This window comes from Sorex araneus, chromosome 2 (assembly GCF_027595985.1).
Source record: "Sorex araneus isolate mSorAra2 chromosome 2, mSorAra2.pri, whole genome shotgun sequence".
NCBI lineage: Eukaryota > Metazoa > Chordata > Mammalia > Eulipotyphla > Soricidae > Sorex > Sorex araneus.
This window is the reverse complement of record NC_073303.1, coordinates 349701776-349718993: the sequence shown is the minus strand read 5'-3', so window position 1 is coordinate 349718993 and position 17218 is coordinate 349701776.

The following is a 17218-nucleotide window of genomic DNA, read 5'->3' as shown; positions in this document are numbered from 1 at the left end:
TTAAAACTACTTGAATCTATTCCATGTTGGCATCATCTGTGAATCAAATTTACTAGCAAAATCAACTCAGAATTTTTTCTACTTAACACTTTGCCAAGGAGGATGCCTCCAAGGTCACTCAGCAGATTTGGTCTCCCAAAACCCCATATATTTGGATCCAGGGTACTGGTCTACACCCTGTGCTTCATCTGCATTTGCTTTGATTTCCCACTTGGACATTTGTACTGACCCCATCTGCAGGATGGAGTCTGCCAGCCCAGAAACTGGTCAGTTCCATGAGAGCGATGGATACCGAGCGTGAAGATGGCAGTGAGGGCTGTAAGCAGCAGCATCAGTGTGTTAGAGGCCAAGGCCTAAAGCCAGAGCTGATATTCAGTCTATTGAGCCTAGAAATTGGGTCTTAAGGGCTAAGTGCATGGCAGGTGGGTTGATGAGAACGCTGGGCAGCAGCAGTTCAGAGTTGGCAAGGACCTGAGCACAGTATGAGTGCAGCAGCCTTGTTAGCATGGTTGAGGCAGTGGCTTAATCCACCCAAGTGCTGAACAAAAACGTTGTCCACGTTCAAAATTCAAATAAAATCTCAACAGAAAAGTAAACACGTGGAATGGTGTTGCTCTTGGGCCAAATGTGTTTTTTTTTGTTTTTTTTTTTTTTAGTGGAAAGAAGGAAGAAAATATGACCTGCCCCCAACAAGTCAATGATATATGCTTGTTGATCTCAGTGATCCAATCCACAAAACAGAAATGTTGCTCATATCTATAGTAATGGGATGAAATCTCGTGTGATCATGTTTATCAGACAAGTTTTAAAAATGAAAACCCTCATATGTTAGAAATTGTTATTTTATTTAAAAAGTAGTATTGGATTGTATTGGTTTTGAATATACTCAAATGTGGCTTTCTTCTCACTCCTGAAAAAGGGTTTAGAATTAATCTTGGTCACAACTAATCTTTTAACATTTTCTTCTTAACTCCAAATTTCAGCTGAAGTTTGACTATGCCTCTTCTCTTACAGTGATATTTCGTGTGCTTTTGTTTCCATGCTACAATGATGGTGTTATTTTTCTGCCCGGAAAATTTCTTACCTTCTATATGTCGAAGTCAGAACTTTACCAACCTTTTGAAATATCACCTTAAATATGTTTTTCTTAATGAAAAATTTCTGTCTCCAAGTTTCTATTTTAAACTTTAAAACTATAATCTGAAGTTTATTATGCTACAAAGTGCCTTATACATCCAAGAGTCATTTATGACTTTAAATTAGTCCTTCTCATAGATTTTAATCTTCTTTGGAAAAGATACCTAGAGGGTCTAGGAAAGGCCTCCACTCACATAATTCTTAATATATATTTTTAATATGAAACAAGGTCTCATGCTGGACTTATCCTTCACAAATTTCCATTGGAAAACAATATCTGTGTAAATTTGAATGTCTTCACTGTTTTGAAATAAGACTGAACGTGTAACAGGAATTTTCCTTTTGTTTTCTTTTTTGAATAACAATGAGATTATAAGGAGTTATTTCTAAAGATGAAATCAGGAATATATTAACAATTTAATGATTTATTAGTAACTTTGCCAATAAATCAGGAATTAATACATTTTCTTATTAAAAAATTATAGAAAAAGTCTTAAGCCTGGTTTTTCCATATATAGCCTGAGGACCTAAAGAGAAGTGCTCAACCTACAAGATACAAAAACTAATTTAAAATCAATTAAATGGGTAGATAAAATAAATTACTCAGTTTCAAGCAATGAATTGCTTTGGTATATGTGAAATCATCTAGCACATTTCCAGAAGCCAAAAGTACCTGCTAAACTAAAGACAGAAGTGTAGGGAGCCTTTTTTTTTACCTTACTGATCTTATCCTGTCACTATTTGTTTAATCACTAGCTAACCCCATGCCACACCTAGCAAAGGTTGCCACTCCTAATCTTACTGATTTTATCCTATCAGCATTTGTTTATTACTAGCTAAATCCCGTGCCACACCCTGCATTTCTATTGGGGGTCCCGGCACCACCTCCTCCCAGCAGGGAGGTATAAATACTGTAACTGCCATAGAATAAATGCCTTTTCTCCCTCCTCCGGGCTTTGCGTCTGTTCATTCGGCTGCCCTACGAAGGGTTCTCCCTGCTGAACAGAACGGGACCTCTACATCGACTTCCACACAGAAGAAACAAAAATAACTACATGCTTTCCACTTACGATTGCGTTGTGTAGGGTGATAGACAATGATAGATCAAACACCAATTTCTCAGGATCAGAACTTATAACACACCCACCCATAGCCAGGTTGATTTTGACAAGTGTGTGTCTTATGGAAGGTCCTCATTACTCTCATTGACAAATTGACCAAACGTGACTAGTTAATTAGAATGCATGGGTCATTTCTGTTTGTTTTGGCTGAAATGAAGTCATGCTTTGTCATCTAATTCTCAATGAGAAGTAGAAAGAATGCAGTTCTAACTTTAATTTTATCTATCTTAGTTCAATGGGTATGGTGCCGCCAGCAGATCAACATGTACCTGTGAGGCGAGTGTATCAGCAGCCTGATGGTGCTTTTAGACTTCCAGATACCCCCAAATTGCCACTGTGCCTTTGGCCAGACCCCAACAACTTGGGACCAAGTTTATTAAGAAATTAAACTGTCAAAAGTAGGTATGTGGAAGAAATCCCCTCTGGCTTAGCTATAGATTGTAGGTAAAATGGCTCTCCTGAAACTGGCTCATCATCTCGCCTTAGACAAGGCGTGGCTCAGCATGCCAGGCATGGAACTCTACACGTGATCCCTGCTTGAACTCTACACATGATTCCTCATGGACATTGTCGGCTGTTTTGCAAGATTCAAGCATGGCATCAGTGGGACACAAAGAAACCGCAGGCACAGCGTCGCCGCCTGCCCTGGGCTAGGTGCAGTACCATCAGACAGAGAGCCGTGGTGGCAGTGTGTGCAGTGGCTCATCAACTGTGGGGCACTGTCAGCCAACCACTGGGTGACCTGGCACAGACCTGCAGCAATAGGCTCCTGTTCTGCCAGCTAATCAACAACCTCTTGGCGCACTCCATCAACCTCAAGGAGATCAACCTGAGGCTGCAGATGTCCCAGGTGCTGCCCAGAGATGCAGGCAGGTGCGTGTGTGTCAGTGTGCAGATCCTTACAACTTGCCAGTCGACCAAAAGCTTACATTCGGTAGACTGGGAACACCTGTAAAGGCGATTAGAGGCTGTCCCAAAAGCCTTCTCTTGGAGAGCCTGGCAAGCTACCAAGAGTATCTTGTCCACACGGCAGAGCCTGGCAAGCTACCTGTGACATATTCAATATGCCAAAAATAGTAATAACACTGTTTTCATTCCCTTTATCCTGAAAGAGCCGCCAATATACCATCAGGCTACACTAGCATGCAACAGGGATGAATGGAGACGTGACTGGTGCCCGCTCATGCAAATCCATGAACAAGGGATGAGAGTGATACAGTGAAACAGTGATCTTGGTTCAAGATTATGATTGTGAATCACCAGAAATCTTGGGCAAATTGATCAATGCACATTTCAGATTGTAAAAACATTATGTTGCTAGTTTTTTTTTCTGCAATGAATTTCTAGTAAGGCACTAGTAAGTACAGTTTATGGTATTGAGTGGCACATAAAGAGCATGAGATAAGCCATCAATTCCATCAGTGGAATTTAATGTATCCACTTGCCCTTCATTGCCTGGTAATAGCATCTATTTAGGTATGCTGTAATTGTTTTCATATTAATGGCACCCCATTCATTCTCAAAAATGTCCTTTTCTGGACAATAAATTAAGGTGTCCATATTAATAGAGATTATGAGAAAATAATTTATAAAGACCTTTACTCTTATTGATTTTTGCTATTTAACTAATTGTAGGAAATAAATTTAAAATGAGACATAGATTTCTATATATTTAAATACATTACTATTCCCATATTTCTATATTGAAACACAATAAATTCACATACATCAAACAATAGATGCGTGTATTTAATATTTGAATATTAATACTTTGTTTTATTCTCTTTTCAGTCTTTAAAGACAGTGTTTTTTCTTTGGAAAATTCTGACTTTGGGAATTCACTGGACTTCAGTTTTCTTGGCATAATATTTCTCAACAAAATAAAATTGGTAATAACAAGAAATGTCAGTTTATTTTGTGGAAAGAGTGAGAATATTGAAACAAGAAGATGGAGACAGGTTGACAAATACTACTGAATGAAGGAGAGATAAATGTTAAAATATGAGAAAAATAAGGAAATTCATTCAGATTTGCTAGGTCATATCCTTGGGTGTGAATATTTGTCACATGTTGTGACAGCTGTGCTACATAGTATGATGTTTGGAAGTAAACTACTGCATTTGTTTAAAGACGAATATTCTGATTCATTAAACTCAAGGTAGATACATCAAAGAAAATTGAAAATACAGAAAAGAAATCTCAGAAAATACCAAAGCTAAGTTTTGACTATAAAATATCCCTTTACACTCATGCTACATATTCTATAACATGCTTTTTAAAACATGTTTAAATGGGATGACAGGCTTTAGTAAGTTGAGAGAAAAACTAATAGCAAAGACAATGATGTATGATGTCTTTAAAATTGCTTTGACATTAGCCTCTGTCTTTGTCTCTTAGATTGCTCTGTTTAATGATGTTAAATAATCTTAAGGATGCTTTGAAGTTGGGTAACCCACAAAGCTGCTCTTCTGAATAGCTTTGAAGTTAGATACTGAAAAGCTTCAGATTGAAGTATAATTCAGGAATCTTGAACGTGGTATACATCTTCAGTCCTTCTGATTTGAAAAGTGGCCAGACACTGCTTCAACTAAGAAGCACAAAGTCAAATGGTCAATTAAAAAGTTTGCCTCTGAAGGTGACCACTTTTTTCAATTTTCAAACCAAAATTATTGTATTTTATTTGAAAAATAAATTATAACTAATGTCTAAAATATGTGTTGATATCACCATACTTTAGGGTTAACTATAAAAGCTATACTAGTGTTGACTTGTTCAGAACAAAATAAAACATGACAGAAAAATATGTAATGGAAAGTGACAGAAGGAAAAATGAAGTTTAATCAATATGCCTGTTCAAAATTTCAAGTTTCAGAAAAGCATGAATTGGGTAATGTGCATCCTTTTAATCCCAGGAGCAGCATTCTCTGCATTCCAGCACTTTAATTTTTTTTTTTACAATAAATAACTTAAATAATCTTTAAGTTAGTAAAAATAGAGTGATAATGCACATACCATATGCATTAGATGCAGCACTTCATTTTCTTTTTTAATTCATTTATTTTATTGAATCACCATGTGGAAAGTTACAAAGCTTTCAGGCTTATGTCTCAGTTATACCATGCTTGAACACCCATCCCTTCACCAGTGCACATATTCCACCACCAAAAATCCCAATATATCTCCCACCCACCCCCAACCCCCGCCTACGTAGCTGATAAATTTCACTTCACTTTTTCTTTACCTTGATTACATTCCATATTTCTACACAAAACTCACTATTGTTGTTGGAGTTTCCCCCAAAAAAACAACCCTGCTGAAAAGGAAGCATTTGATAATTAGTTTTCCATTGCTGAGAATGAAGAGATATGAAGTCTGGTATGGTATTTCTGTATTTTAGTAACTAAGTCCAGGGAGATTTATGTTAGAAATTGCATCATTTCCCTTCCTGGGGCAGCATGGGGCTATGGCTTAGTTTATGATCTAGAGACAGTTCTGCAAGAAGCTGCTGGTATTAAAAGTAGTCTAGCTGGCCTCCGGATCCTGGTTGATCAGCAGCAGAGCGGCCACACAAACATGCGGCCACCCGGGTCGCATCTCGGCAGAAGGCGTGCCAGTATTGCCCCGTCCTGAGATCACCCACGTGTCCCGTGCACTCCAGAACTTCTTAACAGCTGTCCACTTGAAAAAAAAATTCAGTTTAAGATTAGGATTAGGATTTAGTCATATAATAGTAAATCACATTTAAAGTATTTCTTGTATGATATATTAAAGTTTTATAAGATTAAGCTGTTCACTTTATGGGAAAAAAACTGCTGGTGGTGGACACCATTTGGAAAAATCCAAAGAAATGAAAATATATTGCACTCCCAGGAAGAAAGAAAGAAAGATCCCTGAACCTAAAAACGACTTACTATATCCATAAAGAAATGGGTATATATGAGGATGTATACATGCTTATTAAATGCATGAAGTATACCAAAAGCCTTAATAAGCATGTGTACATGCTTATTAACTGCATGAACTATGGCAAAAAACCTTAACAACGAGGGTATTGCAATAAAACTTTTAGCTGATTCATGCCAAAATCCATTTGATTGGAAACATTAATTAATGAAAGCCATTATTGACAAGTAATGAGACATAGAAAGTATTAAACATTTCTGATGTGAACATAAACTGGCATAACCAGTTGATATATTACAATGAAAAATCAAACATTAATATAACCAAAAACTTGATTTATTTCAGAAAACCCTTCCATGTATCTGTCAGAAAATATATAACAAAATGCTCATAACTACCATATTTGTTGAAATAAAATTTTGAAGAGAGGAGAAAAACTAGACATGCAAATTTTCATCAACCTAATAGTAAAATAATTTATATTAATTACATTAAATGATGTATTTTTGTGAGAAAGAACTCTGTTATGTCTACAGTTTGAGTAAAAACTACTTAATAAGAATATTAAAAAAATAATTTTTCAAAAGAGGTTCTAGAGTGATAGTACAGTGGGTAGGGCACTTGTCTTGCATGTGGCCAGCCCTGGTTTAATCCCTGGCATCCCATATGGTCCCCTGAGCATTGCCATTACTAATTCCTGAATGTAGGGCCAGGAATAACCCCTGAGCAACACTGTGTATGGCCCAAGTATCCTCCTCCTAAAAAATACCCAGGAGAATAAGGAAATAACAAATACAAAAGCTTATATTATTTAGATACTTTAGTCCTATATTTTTTGGATTGTTAAATCTTAGATATATGTATAGACATATCATATATATTTATATATATGAGCGCACATCTCTTTCTCTCTATTTATGGATGCATTCTGGGATATTGTATCCACCACTTAAATATAAGTTTTGTGTTAATCTTATGAAAGTTTTGCTCTTTTTCATAAAATTTTCACTCTTCTAGAAGATCTTGTCAAAGTGTAAATGAAATTCTTTTTACAAGATAGTAACATTAATTCCTCTCATGGAAAAAATAGCTATTCTGAAGCAGGATTATTTCTTGGAATGCCTAGGCATCAGAACATAAGTGCAGGGCCTGCGTCCAAAGATGTTGATGGGGCTGGAGCAATAGAACAGTGGGTAGGGTGTTTGCCTTGCACACGGCCGACCCAGGTTCAATTCACAGCATCCCATATGGTCCCCCTGAGCACCACCAAGAGTAATTCCTGAGTACATGAGCCAGGAGTAACCCCTGTCGAATGTCATGTGATCCAAAAAGCAAATAAACAAAAAAAAACGTTGAGAAGATTTAAGTCAACTCTTCTCTCAAGAACATCAATGAAATATGGCTTCAAAAGTTGATCTTGGGCATACCAGTCCAATCTTTCCTGACCATAGTGAGTCAGGACATTTCCCTATTTCGGTGCTTAACCTAATTTGAAATCCTCTTTTGAAAAATGCCTTTACCACCTGCCTGAGGTGAAAGGAACAAAGCTCATGCCAAGTGACAGGACTGTTTTTTGCAAGGCTGAGTTAACAGGGCAACCTTACATAATCTTTTGCTGAATAAGGAGTTTTTTTTCCCCTATAGTGAAAATGTACTTTTCTTTATTCTTTTAAATGGAACTCAGGTTAAGTGGAGGGTATCCAAACAGCTGGCTTCACACATTGGGGGTTGACAGTGATGTTTTTATGTACTGAGGAGTAAAGGAATAACAGGGAAGGATAGTATGTTCTCTGTGAACCATCACCAGAAAACAGCACTATTCCTCAGTAAAATCTCTTTCGTGGAGAAAATAATTTCTAAGAGATAGCAGTTATAGTATTATCCCTGCCATTCAGTATGGAACAAACCTCATAGATCTTGTGGACTCTTTCAGCTATCATTTGATTCTTTTTTTTGGGGGGTGGGTCACATCGGCGATGCACAGAGGTTACTCCTAGCTCATGCACTCAGTAATTACTCCAGGAGGTCCTCAGGGACCATATGGGATGCTGGGAATCAACCTGGGTTGGCCACATGCAAGGAAAATGCCCTACCCTCTATGCTATCACTCTAGCCCCTGATTCTTATAACTAAAACATATCCTTCACTTTATAGCTAAGTTCATCTAAAATCTACATCTTGCTTTCTCTGGGCTCAAATACTTCCAGTCTTTCTACTATCTATAGGACTAACTTAAAATTTATTGAACATTGAAATATTTTAATATGTAGTATGCAGACTCTCTTCCACGTCACTTCTATTGACTGGCACTGCTATGCCAAGTCTTTTGTTCTGTTATGTAGCTCTGTAGTTCTGCCAGTAGAATATGTGCATTTTTAGAGAATACTATCTGCAAACTAGCATGTTTTCCTCCTCTTTAAAATGATCTTATGACTTTAGCATATCCTTGTCTTTTTCTACATATTTTGAATTATCTATAGCCAGGAGATCCCTCACTATACACTGTATTCTGTGTATTGAGTATGTTGTATTTGTTCATTTAATCAAATAGCATGACTGGATTATGTTTCAAGTTAAATATTTAGGTTTTAGAAACACTAACCTACTAAAAAATGGTGCAATGGCTATTTTCATGCTCACAATTAAAAATAATTTTGAAATTTAAACATCGAGAAATATGAACAAAAATATTATCTATTAGATGCACTAGAAAACTCAGATTAACTTCAAGAAAGATCAATACTTTTTTCAAGGCAAAAGAATATTTGATGTATTCAGCTCAGGACAACTAGCACAGAGAATGTTGAATAATATTCCCCAAAAATGTTTCTGCTCTGAGCCTCAGGATATGAGTATTTGTACAAAGGGTCTTTGCATTTGTAATGATTAATTTTAGTCCAATGATTAGCATTCTTATAAAAATCTATGAGGACATATTGGGACACAGGAAAGGAAATCACATGAAAATGGAGGCAGAACTTGTAGCGATGCAACAATAAGAGAGAGAGAATCCAATCATTAGAGGGAACCATTCGAAGCTAAGATGTGGCAAGTAAGGGTTCTTTTCTGGAGCATTCCCTGAGAAAGAGGAGAAAGAGCAGAAGCCGCTGACACATTGATTTCAGATTTCTAGCCTCCATAACAATGGGAGAATACAGTTTTGTGTTTAAAACCACCTAATTTGTTATGATGTCCCCCTTTTCATTTCTGATTCGATTTATTAGAGTTTTCTCTCTTTCTTTCTTTGTGAGTCTTGCTAGCGGTTTATCAATCTTATTTATTTTCTCAAAGAACCAACTCTTTGTTTCATTGATCTTTCGGATTGTTTTTTTGGTTTCGATGTCATTAATTTCTTCTCTAATTTTTATTATTTCTTTCCTTCGGTCTGGTTTGGAGTCCTTTTTCTGGTCCTTTTCTAGGGTCTTGAGTCGTGAAGTCAAGCTATCTATGTGGGTCCTTTCTTCCTTCCTGAGGAATGCTTGGAGAGCTATAAATTTTCCCCTTAACACGGCTTTAGCTGCGTCCCATAGGTTTTGGTAGCTCGTGTCTTCATTCTCATTAGTTTCTAAGTATCTTTTGATTTCTTCCTTGATTTCCTTCCTGACCCACTCATTGTTCAACATTGAATTGTTTAGTTTCCAGGTGTTTGATTTGATTTTCCGTGTTTGTGAGTGGTTAGCTTCTATCTTCAGCGCATCGTGGTCTGAAAAAATGGTTGATACAATTTCTATTTTTCTGATTCTATTGAGGTATGTTCTGGGGCCCAGTACATGGTCTATTTTAGAAAATGTTCCGTGTGCACTGGAAAAGAATGTGTATTCTTTCTTTTTGGGGTGTAAGGCCCTGTATAGGTCTATTAGGCCTCTCTCTTCTATTTCTTCTTTCAGAGTCAGTGTTTCCTTGTTGAGTTTTGTTCTTGTGGATCTATCTAGAGGCGATAAGGCCATATTGAAGTCTCCGACTACAATTGTACTGTTAGTGATGTCCTCTTTGAAGTCTGTTAGGAGTTGTTTTAAATATTTAGCCGGTCATTCGTTAGGAGCATATACGTTTAAGAGTGTGATTTCTTCCTGTTGTACATATCCCTTGATAAACAGAAAATGACCTTTGCTGTCCCTTTTGATCTTTTTCATTCTAAAATCTATGTTGTCGGATACCAGGATGGCCACTCCAGCTTTTTTAAGGGGGTTGTTTGCTTGGAGGATTGTTTTCCATCCTTTGACTTTGAGTCTATGTTTACTCTGTTTGTTCAGGTGTGTTTCTTGCAGGCAACAGAATGTTGGGTTTAATTTCCGGATCCATTTAGCCACTCTGTGTCTCTTGATAGGTGCATTTAGGCCATTGACATTGAGAGAGATTATTGTGATGTGGTTTTGTGTCATCTTTCTGTGGGATTTGTTGTTCTTATGGGGCTCCTCCTTGTCTTACAGTAGCCCCTTTAGACCTTCTTTCTAAAAAGCTTCTGCACCGCAAGATATACAGTGACCAGAATACAAAGACTATCCACAGAATGGGAAAGGATATTTACACAATACCCATCAGATAAGGGGTTGATATCAATGGTATATAAAGCACTGGTTGAACTCTACAAAAAGAAAACATCCAACCCCATCAAAAAATGGGGCGAAGAAATGAACAGAAACTTTACCAAGGAAGAAATACGAATGGCCAAAAGGCACATGAAAAAGTGCTCTGCATCACTAATCATCAGAGAGATGCAGATCAAAACAACCATGAGATGCCACCTCACACCACAGAGACTGGCACACATCCAAAAGAACAAAAGCAACCGCTGTTGGAGAGGATGTGGGGAGAAAGGGACCCTTCTACACTGCTGGTGGGAATGCCGGCTAGTTCAGCCCTTTTGGAAAACAGTATGGACGATTCTCAGAAAACTAGAGGTTGAGCTCCCATTTGACCCAGCAATACCACTGCTGGGAATATATCCCAGAGAGGCAAAAAAGTACAATCGAAACAACATCTGCACATGTATGTTCATCGCAGCACTGTTTACAATAGCCAGAATCTGGAAAAAACCCGAATGCCCCAAAACGGATGACTGGTTGAGGAAACTTTGGTACATCTATACAATGGAATACTATGCAGCTGTTAGAAAAAAGGAAGTCAAGAATTTTGTAGTTAAGTGGATGGGCATGAAAAGTTTCATGCTGAGTGAAATGAGTCAGAAAGAGAGAGACAGACATAGAAAGACTGCACTCATCTATGGTATATAGAATATCAGAGTGGGAGACTAATACCCAAGAACTGTAGAAATAAGTACCAGGAGGTTGACTCCATGGCTTCGAGGCTGGCCTCACGTTCCGGGGAAAGGGCAACTCAGAGAAGCGATCACCAACTACATTGTAGTTGAAGGCCATGTGGGGGAAGGGAGTTGCGGGCTGAATGAGGGCTAGAGACTGAGCACAGCGGCCACTCAACACCTTTATTGCAAACCACAAGAGCTAATTAGAGAGAGAGAACAGAAGGGAATGCCCTGCCACAGTGGCAGGGTGGGGTGGGGGGGAGATGGGATTGGGGAGGGTGGGAGGGACGCCGGGTTTAAGGGTGGTGGAGAATGGGCACTGGTGAAGGGATGGGTTCCCGAACTTTGTATGAGGGAAGTATAAGCACAAAAGTGTATAAATCTGTAACTGTACCCTCACGGTGATTCTCTAATTAAAAATAAATAAATTATAAAAATAAAAAAAATTAAAAAAAATAAAATAAAAATAAAACCACCTAATTTGTTATGTTAGTTCTGAGAAACTAATGCAGATGCACAGTGTTATATTAAGTATCCTGAATGCAAGTGAAGTATATCATTAAGGACAGAGATTTTAACACTAGCTGAAAAACAGTTCTGTCAGGGAAAATCTCTTTCTATAGAAAGCTTTAAAAATAGAATAGCTTCTCATTTTTCTGGGATGGTTTTGGTGTGATCCTACTTGAAAGGAGGTGAATGAACCATATGACCTTTGAAGATCTTTCTCAATCCTTTGATGCTAGGAGTTTATGAACTCTGCTTACTTGATAATCTAGGCCAGCTTTACTTATACATTTATATTTCCAGAACAGTTCACCATCTCAAAACTTCTACTAGAGACAAACAGATTCCTTCATGTTCCCCAACCGCTTTTTTTTTTTACCACATAAACACTATAGTCTAGACAGATCTTTGTTCATAGTGTTATATTTGTACTTATTAATATCCTTTGAAGGGGAGCTCTATTGTGGTTTGTCTGTCCCCCTTTTATTCACAATTTGAGGTATCATTTTTGATAAGCTATATTTGTTTCTTTTCTTTTCAGTCAGTAGGATTTAAAGCCTTCCATGTGACTAAAATGCATTAGTCATATTTAGTTTAGCCTGGCTACTATGATTGTATGGCAATCTATCCTTATACCATTAGATATGGTTAGGGCTTATGCATAATATAAATTTATTTCTTATATTCTGGAAACTAAAAGTCTGAGATCAGTGCTCCCACATGGTTGAATTCAATTGAGAATTTCCTAGTTTGTAGAAATCTATTTTTTTTTGTTTCCCATCATATTAAAGACTATAGAGTGGAAGTAATATCCAATGTCTTCTCATTTGGTCACTTATTCCTTTTATGAAAGTTCCTTCTTTTTGACTAATCACCTCCCAAAGCTTCCATTTCCTAATTCAGTCATATCAGGGATCAGGTTTTCAAGTAGCTTAACACAGACTTGGAATTGTCCCTTCTCACAATTCTAAAATACCTAGCTTTCCTTAATGGCAAGCTCTGTTTTATGTTCTGTTTTATTAAGAAAACAAACCAAGTTACAACACGTGGGGCATATTTGAATCTCAGAGAAAATTTGTGAATTCACACATAGTTGTTTTTCAAACTGACACTGGTGCAGAGGATAAAGAAAGATCAAATGCAGTCATCTTTTTCAGATTGCTTTTGGTTTTGATAAGCAGAAGAACTTGATAGGCTTATTTAGGGTGATTTAAAGACAAGTACATATTTATATATGACCACCAAATTATAGATATTGATGTAGAGTTTCTAACTAGGTTCAGCCATGGATATTGTTCAGGTAGTCTCAGCTGTACATTACTTACCGTCTCAAGGCTATCTTTGGGGAAGCTTCTCTTGTGAGGAAGGAAGGTAGAATGTACATTCCAAAATGAGGACCACCAGGGCTGGAGTGATAGTACAGCAAGCAGGGCATTTGCCTTGCATGCAGTAGATCCGGGTTTGATTCCCAGCAAACCATATGTTCCCTGAGCACCGCCAGGACTAATTCCTTAATGTAACCCTGTGCATTGCCAGGTGTGACCCACAAAGAAAAAGAAACATGTTAGAGCCACCAACTTCCACTTGCAGAATAACAAGTGACTTCCTCTGTCTCTCTCTCTCTATATATATATATACATATATATATATATATATGTGTGTGTGTGTGTGTGTGTGTGTGTGTATTTGATAATATACAATGCTTATCATCCCATTTCATAGTTAAGAACAAGTAATGTTTATATCTGAATTCAAGGAGCAATCCCCTTGTGCATTTAAGGAAAGAAAAAGTATAAATATTTTTAGTCAGCACATGAAGACTAGCATTCTATATCATACTACCTGTAACTTCTTATTGGATTTTCCACATAGTAATAAGTACTTAGATATATCTGGTACCCCAAGTCTAAAGGAATTTATATTCCAACTATGTAAATAACTATTTCATTCTGAGGGAGAAATGGCAGATCTGAAGAAACATTTGAGTTGTTTTCAAAAGGGAAACATGAGATTCAAGATGGGAGTTAACCTGGTGGATATTCTGGGTAGATTGAGCAGGAAAATTAAGGATGTCAATCCAGAGTCATGGACATATTTGAAGAGTGATAAGTTGAGAGTAAGAATATAGTTAATTTATTGTGAGTCAAATATCCTTGGGGACACTTGAGCAGTTAAAACAATTATTTATATACTCAGACTCCTCTGCTGACATTTGCTGTGATAATTCTCATGGATTTTCTCTACTAATCCCCAGCTTGCCTGTACCTTTCTCTTTCTTCATTCTCTGGGGTGGCGCTAAGATGAAACAATGAGGCACCTGTGATACAGATGTTGAGAAGACATTTCTTTTCAGAGCACGACCCTGTATTTGTTTAACCAGAGAATAGATTCCTCTTTTAGAATGAAGCCTCAGGCCAGTTTACAACTATTTTTAATTGAACAATTTATAGACTATGTATAATTTCATTGCATAAATTTCCTTTTCCTGTGGGCATCTATCTGGAGCCCTTTGCTAATACACTAATGGCTTTTTTTTTTTTTGAGTGTATATTATTGTGCAGTTACCCCTTTCCCTGCTCTATTTTCACGTCTCTGAGTGTGTGCATCCTACCCTTTATCACTATAGTATTTTTTTTCTTGGATATTTCCGGTACCAATAATACAATTACTTCCATGAAGTACTTTGATCTCTCAGATGGGTTTTTATCTTTGAGCACTTTGCTATCGTTCCCTTTTATACTATTCTCTCCATAATCTCTTTATTAGATTCCCTTGAAGCTGGGATGAAATATATTTTCTGACAGGTGTCTGAATAAGACAATGTACTTATTTCTAGGCTTTCAAAAAAGTACAAAATTAATCAATTTACATATTTCTATGTGTGAAAAGTAAGGGGAAATAGAAATGCCTACCATATACAATTGTATGACTTAAAGAAAAGTATGTCACAGATCAATTTCCAGATAGGTAAAATATGTGAAACAATTATGAAATTTTCCTGATTTAAATCTTATAAAGAAATCCTCTTGTACAAGTCACTATCAGAAATAGTCTATACACCCAATATTTAAATTAATTAGAAAGTTCGAACACTCATGGTTTCCTCAATATCATCCTGATTTACTCAGAAAAGAGAAAAAGACTGTTTCCTGGTGATGAGAATACACCAAAAGTTCTTAAGGGAAACAAATTCCCCTTGGGCTATAATCATTGGTGAGACAGTATCTGACAAACACAGCGGAATTTTAGCAATCGCTTTAGGGCTGTTCTTAGTTCTGGTCAATTCCTTTGCTCACTGGGATCTGAAAGGAACCCAAGTGAAAAAAATAGTCTGGAGGAAAAAGCATAAGCAAGATAATGTAAAACAAACTCATTATATCTGGAATATTAAGACTATTCCCTAAAGTTTTGTGGATTTTTTTTTACCCTAGAGCAATTGAAAGTTCTGAAGATCCATTTAATGTAAAGTCAAAGTAATATTTTGCATAATGTATATTTTTAGATTTAAAGGATTGCCACAATGGAAATGAGACTAGAGTGAACTTCACACAGCAAAATAAACTGTTGATGCCTCATAAAATATAAAGGCAGTAGCTATCTGATGCAAGCAGATAAGTTTTATAGTATGAAACAACTGACTTGAATCGACACCTAAATTCTATCTACCCTATAGAGTTATTATGAAATAGTAACATATACTCTCTTAGACTTCTCACACAAAAACGAACAGCAGTCCTACTTCCTGGCTAATTAAAATGGTTTTTAATTCAATTTTGTCCTGTTGTAAGAGGTAAAAGGTTTGAGAAATAAAGGATATTCTCTTTAACTTTGATCTATTATTATTATTATTATTATTATTATTATTATTTTTTAATTTAAGAGAAGACTTTATTCCCTAGATTTTCTTTTGAAATCAGAATCAAATTTTCAAATTTGCTTCCTATTCACACAAATTATAAGGAAAACTTTAAACCTCCACAGCCGCAGCCACACCCCCCCCCGCACTTACAAATTTCTAAATGTTAACATTTAATTCTCAGGATTAAGAATCTGTTGATCTTTACATCTTTACAAAAGCAAAATATGTGGGTCCCCTATGTCCCCTGGCACCAGTCAAGTTTTCTAAATCACTGGATCAATTTATTTGACTCAGCATGGTTTTATGGGGCATGAAAAGAATAGTCTTTTAAGTCTTTTTAAGATTGTTAAAAACTACATGTTATCAATAATAAAACTAGCTTGAACTGAACATAAGAATCACTAGTAAGGCAAGTATAATTAAATGTTATTTCTTTTTAGAGAAAATTATTTTAATCACACTCTTGCTTCCAAGCAGAGATTATTTAGAGAAAGTATTTTCGTTCATTAATATGATGAATAACAGTATTCTTGTGATTTTTTTCCTGTTTTCAAAATCTGGATCTATAATTATCTTATACCAGTATGTTGGAGATGAGTGGTACCTGAAAATTCTTATTCGGCAAAAGGTCAGGCTTTCATTAAAAAGGCACAAATGGAAGTATAAACCAAATAGAAAATATATAACAGCAGAATTACTGATACTTTCTTTCTTTCTTTGCAGAGCTGGTAAGGTATATTAATGTTCATAAGAACTTTTTCTCATTTATCATTTTTAAAATTTGGAATAAAAATATTTCAGTTAAATGAGTTATTTATCTTGGTAGAACAACTTTTAATTCAGTTTGGTGGTGTTGAGAAGGTATAACTTGGTCTGATGCTGTGCCAAGGCCCACTGAGGATTAACACAACCCACAAACAAGTGGTTATTCAGCATCTCCCAGAGTGTCTCATGTCCCCGATGATTTATTTCTTACTGGAGACTAAGGACACTGGGGAGGTTAATGATCCTTTTTCGTGGGGTACAGGCTGTGATCACTTCCTTTCTGGAATCATCTTCTACTAGTGTCTTTTTCTACATTTAACTATATATATATATATATATATACATATGTGTGTATATATACATATATATGTGTGCATATATATGCATATATGTATATATACACACATATATGTATATATATGTATTCTTGCTGAGTATATGTATATACATACCTCTCAGTGAGCCCCAGCAAGCTACCAAGAGTATCCCATTCACACGGGCAGAGCCTGGCAAACTCCCCATGGCGTATTTGATATGCCTAAAAGAGTAATGATAGGTCTCATTTCCTTGACCCTGAAAGAGCCTCCAATTGTTGGGAAAAACAAGTAAGGAGAGGCTGCTAAAATCTCAGGGCTGGGAGGAATAGAGACATTACTGGCTCCCGCT